Below are 6,465 nucleotides of genomic sequence, written 5' to 3' on the forward strand. Positions count from 1 at the left end.
AAAACAAAATGCTTTTGTAGGGCCTTTCACCTAGGACTTTAACTACAGAGTAAGAAAAATAAATGTAAATTCCTTGCAATTCAGCAAAGCTTCATATGGAAAGACCTGTATCTTTCCCAGGACTGAAAAAAACCTTTGCGGCGATACAACACATTAGGAAGTATACACACATCGGCTGACACCTTCCCTGAAGCCAGTCAGCAAGACCAGAAAACTGGTTTTCCTAACTTAGTGATTTCTCAAATGTGGCAGTTTTTAAAACTCCCTGATGCCCAGACCACACCTTAAATCATGTAAATCTGACTCCTGATGGTGAGACAAAAACATTAATATTCCAACCTACCGTCAAGTTTGAGAACCGCCACACTGCCCTTTAAAGATTTTATTTGAGAGAGAAAGTGTGTGCACCTAGGAGTACACAAGTGGGGGAGGAGGAAATAAGGGGGAGGAGCAGAGGGAGAGAGAGGATCTTAGGCAGACTTCCTGCTGAGCACCCAGCTGACTCCATCTCACAACCCTGAGATCACAACCTGAGCCAAAACCACCTAACGGACTATGCCACCCAGGTGCCCCAAGGAACCATCATACTACCTTTCAGCACAGAGACTCCTCACAGCCAGTGAATTACTTCTAATTTCAACAGCAAAAATAACTCCTAGCTTCATACTATGGCTAACAGGAGAGCTGAACAGACCATTCATGAAGACATATTGTTTCCTAAGACAGTGATTGGATGGGAAGATGGTACATTTCCCACCACAGGTGCCTGCCTCAGTGGGCCCACCAGCACCGGCCATGGGAGCTCCTTTCCCTCACCACAACAAGGGCATGCGTCCTCTACGATGACAGTCAATCTATCTCTTTTTTCTGTAGAGTTATGTGACATATGGAAAACACTGAGTAGAAGCTTCAACCCTTAACGTCTCCACAGAGAAGAACAATATGAGTTTAAGCTAAAGAGATGAGCATTTAATAAGATGTTCTCCTAAGTTTTCAGACATTGGTCTAATAATCTTGCAAAACTGTGATCATTTTCCAGCTGGCTGCTGCTTTGAGAAGTCTTGCCAAACTTCCACTGCTTTGCCTCATTATCTGAGAAAGGGCATATTAATCAAAATATCTGCCCATAAATTTTGCATCTCTCAAATGTGAGGAAGCCAAGTTAGATAGCATCTGTGGGCTCACATATCTATAGAAAAACGAAAAGATGAGTTCCATATTCTTACAATTTTCTCACTTAAACATAATTCTAGTAACTCATAGAGCCATATAATTCCAAAAATAAAAAAGACAAAAAATCCATGACCTCTTTAGGAAAAGAATGTTGACTAGCTGCTGTTTTAGCTGATAATTAACAGGAAGCATTTTAAGAGCTTAATAAATGCTGAAAAAGAGAGATTATATCTACAAAGAATGGAATTAGTCCAAAGAAAGTGCTTATTTATCTCAAGGGTTCTTTCTATATTCTGCAGATGCTTATGTTAATTGAAATTTCTGGATCAGAATTTTATTTCTGCAATATGTATGAGGCTTAGTGGAAAATACAGAATGCTATTACAAGTGGAGAGAAAATAAGTAAATGTTAAGTTTCTTCATCTAATAAGTTATTTGAAATGAGCTCTATACCAGAAAATCTATGGCTCTAAATCTAAAAGGTATTCAGAGAGTGAAAAACTCATAAAGCCCCAAAACCAAATAATTCGGTTAAAAAATGGGCAGAAGACATGAATAGACATTTTTCCAAAGAAGGCATCTAGATGCCTAACAAACACATGCAAAGACGCTCAACATCACTCATCATCAGGAAAATGAAAATCAAAACCGCGATGAGATACCACCTCACACCTGTTAGAATGGTCAAAATCAACAACACAGGAAACAACAGGTGTTGGAGAGAATGTGGAGAAAGGGGAACCCTCCTGCACTGTTGGTGGGAATGCAGCTGGTGCAGCCGCTCCGGCAAACAGTTTGGAGGTTCCTCAAAAAGTTGAAAATAAAATTACCCTATGATCCAGTAATTGCACTACTAGGCATTTACCCAAAAGGTACAAAAATACTGATTCAAAGGGATGCATGCACCTCCATGTTTATAGCAGTGTTATCAACAATAGCCAAACTTATAGAAAAAGCCCAATGTCCATCAACTGATGAATGGATAAATATGTGTTATTCATCTATCTATCTATCTATATACACATACATAAATATATATGTCTATGTATCTATATATGTATATATGTGTATACATATATAATCCTTATGAATACCATATATATGGAATTATATACATATTCATAATTCCATATATATAATTCCATTATATGGAATATTATATATTATATGGAATTATTGGAATATTATATATTCCATATAATGGAATACACACACACAATGTAATATTACTTAGCTATAAAAAAGAATGAACTCTTAACATTCACAACAATGTAGATGGAGCTAGAGAGTATTACGCTAAGTGAAATAAGTGAGACAAAGACAAATACCATATGATCTCAATCATATGTGGAATTTAAGAAACAAGTGAACATAGAGGGGAATAAAAGAGAGGCAAGCCAAGAAACAGACTCTTAACTCCAGAGAACAGACTGCTGGTTCCTGGAGGGGAGGTAGACAGGTACTACGAACTAGGCAATGAGGATGAAGGAGCCCATTTGTTGTGATGAGCACTGGGTGTTGTAGGTAAGTGATGAAGCACTGAATTCTACACCTGAAACTAACGTTACACTGTCCATTACCTAACCAGAACTTAAATAAAAATTTGGAGGAAAAAAAGAAAAAGAAAAACTCATCAAATGATGCAGGAGTAGGGGCAGAAAAAATCAGGAGGGCTTTATGGAGGAGGTGAGATGAGAGCTGGAGTTCGATGTGGGAAGAGCAAATGATGGGGGTGAGCAGAGCGCTCGTGTCCTGGAGTCAGCAGGTATACCCTGTGTCAGAGGCTACAGCCAATATGGCTCAGGTGGAAGCAGAAGCAGCACTCTGGGGGGCCTTGGTTGGAGAAATTGGATCTGCAGGATAAGATGTCAACGGTGGTGTGATGTAAGAGGCAGCGGTTGGAGGACACAGCCCTGGGTTTAGAAGTTCAGTTTCAGCCATTTAGCCCCTATGTGGCCATGGGCAAACTATGTAACCCTTGATTCCTACAGTCTTTTTGCTGTTGTTGTTTTAATTTTATTTATTTATTTGACAGAGAGAGAGAGACAATGAGAGCAGGAACACAAGCTGGGGGAGTGGGAGAGGGAAAGCAGTCTCCCCCGCCCCCAGCAGAGCAGGGAGCGGGATACGGGGCTCGATCCCAGGACCCTGGGATCATGACCTGAGCCGAAGGCAGACGCTTAATGAATGAGCCACCAAGGCGCCCCTATTCCTACAGTCTTTACCTGCAGTCGTAGGTACGTAAAGTAGGTAAAGTACGTGGCTCAGTGCATTCCATCATCCTATATTCCCCCTCCACGCTTAACTCGCCAAAACATAGGGAACCATTAAAAACAACACCACCACATTATGATCAATGACACAATGTAAGAAAACCACAAAATAATTAATCAATTCCTCCAAGTTACTTTGTAACTTAAAATGAAGTCACCCACTTTCTCAGAACAAAGGTCGTGTAGAAATCCCAAGAAAAAGGTATAGCTACATTTTGAAAAGCTGGTTTTACTTCCACTTGACGAAGCACTAGATTATTTCAGCTACTTTATCCCCTGCTGAAGCTCCGATTAAAAATACAGTAGGTCCACAAGGCCTAATTACAGCTTTAATAAGCCTATTGTTTACTTCTTGGCAGTAACCTAATCAACTGACCATGTCTTAGACTCACCTAGCATTTTCCAATATAAAACATTTATGATTTTGTCTTTGATGACTTTTACCCCCAGCTGTTACTGGTGAGAAAAGAAAAGTCCTCATTAGCGCAAAGATATTTACAGTTAATGCACTCTTGTCCTGCTGTTTGGTGCATTTTCAAGTCTCATCAGAGCAGAGCAGAAGGCAGCTGGGTGCCTTGCTCAGCACCCTCGCTGGCCAGGGTAGCGCTCCATTCTATAATATTTATTAACTTAAGAGTTGGTGAACATTTTTGGTTAATAACAATTTGAGATGGAGAAAAGTCATGAAATATTCAAAAATGTGAGTGGTTTGCTAAAATTATACTTCCTAAAAAGGTTGCTACTCAGAATTTTGCATTATGCTTTTGTCCGATCTTTTTTTAAACTGAGAAAGGAACCTTCCTGTGGGAACACCCTCTTTTGACTGTTCATATCCGCCGGGACTGAGCTCACTGATAAAGAACCATGAGCTCAGCAAAGAAATGCCAAAGAGTTGGGAGTTTTTCTAAACTAAGATTTGTTATAAGACAGTTCTTATGAAGTTAGCTTTGCCTCTATTTGCCAGATGGGGTCTAAGAGGAGAGGAAACTCTGTAGCGTGCTACAGGAATATAGACTGGGTCATGTTCTATCTCATCTCTGCAAACATCACCGCCCACAAGTCCCCTCCTGCCCAGGAAAAACATGATCACATTTTCCATCAAAGATTTATATTTTACTTTCCGGTATTTTTTTTTTAAACAAAAGGACAAGTATCATAATTTACTACATTAAATCAAAACATTGAAAGGAAAAGGTTAACATTTGAGTGGGGAAAAATAATCACAGCGAGCTATACGCCACAAAGAATATATTTGTTATATCTGACACATTCCAGTTTATGGAAAGTCTGCATCTCAAAGAAATTTGGGGGGATCCATCTATCTCCAACATCAAAGAGTGGTCTTCCTATATCATTCCCACTACTTTTTATTTATTTATTTACTTATTTTTATGATTTTATTTCTTTATTTGAGAGAGTGAGAGAGTTGAGTGTGAGAGCTCATGTAGGGGGAGCTGCAGAGGGAGAAGGAGAAGCAGGCATTCTGCTGAGTAGGGAGCCTGGTGCACGGCTTGATTCCAGGACCCTGAGACTATGACCTGAGCTGAAGACAGATGCTTAACAGACTGAGCCACCCAGATGCCCCTCCACTGCTTTTTTTAAAAAGGAAAATCCAAATATCTTCCTTTACTGTCTGTTTCCTAAGGTTCTAGCAATAAGCAAACCATTTCTTTTAGCAAGCTACATTATCATAGTTAAAGTAAAGGTTTTCCTGCCACAAGTTGAGCCCACGTGGATAGGTATTATTACAATAAAAGGAAAAAATATGGAAGTTAAATGCTTGTCTATTAAATTTCAGAAGTAAAACCTCTAGTTGCATTTAATAACAAAATAGAGAAGTTTCAGATTTGTTCTATCTATATATTTCTGTTGAACACATCAAGGTGAATGTACCATTGTACGGGACTGTGGCAGGGATTATATTTCAGAAGAAAGTTGGTTCTGCTCTTCCCTGACAATGTGACTCAGCAGCTAATCTTCTTGCTCATATATACACAATGACAGATGCAGACTCATGCCCCCCCCAGCCCACCCCACCCCCGTTGTCTTTCCCCTAATTAAGCTAAGGGTGGGACTCTAGTATTATTCATTCGACAGCATGTAAAAGGGCAGACTTTTCCTCAGATCTAAAACAGAAACTAGTTTTATAAACCCAGCAATAGGTGAGGTTTACTTATTGAATAATCATAAATATTAGTAAATGATATACTGTATCTCATGGCAGATAGGTTTACATTGTCCTAAGCAAAACAAGTGAGTAGGATAAAATACGAGGAAGGAGTATGAAAATGCAAGCTGGGACATTTTTCTCCAGCCCAGCATGGACTAGGTCCCACCAGCTATTGATCGATAATGAGCACACATGCGTGCGTGCACACACACACACACACACACACACAGGCTTATCAAGCATGAAAACATCAGGAGGCCTGTGCATACCACTTCCTAAAAGCCAGTCCTCTACTGAAGCTGATCTTGTTGGAAGATAAATCTGCTTTGAATGTTTATAGAAGAAGCCAGAAATATGTACAATTTACAATACAAATTATATAAAATATACAAATCTGAACTTTCTTCTAGGCCTATAATTCAAAGTAGGAGAGTGAGATCATCTTTTGCGTCAAGAATTTGATGCAATCTATCCAACAGGCAGGGGCTACTCTGCCTAGAACGAGTGTACTGGGTTCTAGGTTTCCTTGCCTGGAAGTAAGGTGGTGCCGGTTTGTTGGATGAGCAGAAGAGGACAGAGGAGGGGGTTATTTGTATAAAGGGGCGAGGGGAACATGAAGGCATGCCCATCATCAGTCTTTTTAATTATCCCTGACAGATTGCCCAGGTGGAGGCCTCAGGGTGCTTCAAAGGAAAGATCAGAAAGTTGCCTGGGGCCCTGACACTGTCAATGGCCAGTCTGATCCCTGCCTTTGATGAAAACTGGTACAGCAAACACATTTACAGAACTTCTGTGTGTAGAACAGTAACCTCAGGAGCTGGGAGAAAATGAAGGAGGAAAACGGAAATA

Source organism: Enhydra lutris, unplaced genomic scaffold, assembly GCF_002288905.1.
Source record: "Enhydra lutris kenyoni isolate GAN:26980312 unplaced genomic scaffold, ASM228890v2 scaffoldscaffold36, whole genome shotgun sequence".
In the NCBI taxonomy this organism is placed as follows: Eukaryota; Metazoa; Chordata; class Mammalia; order Carnivora; family Mustelidae; genus Enhydra; species Enhydra lutris.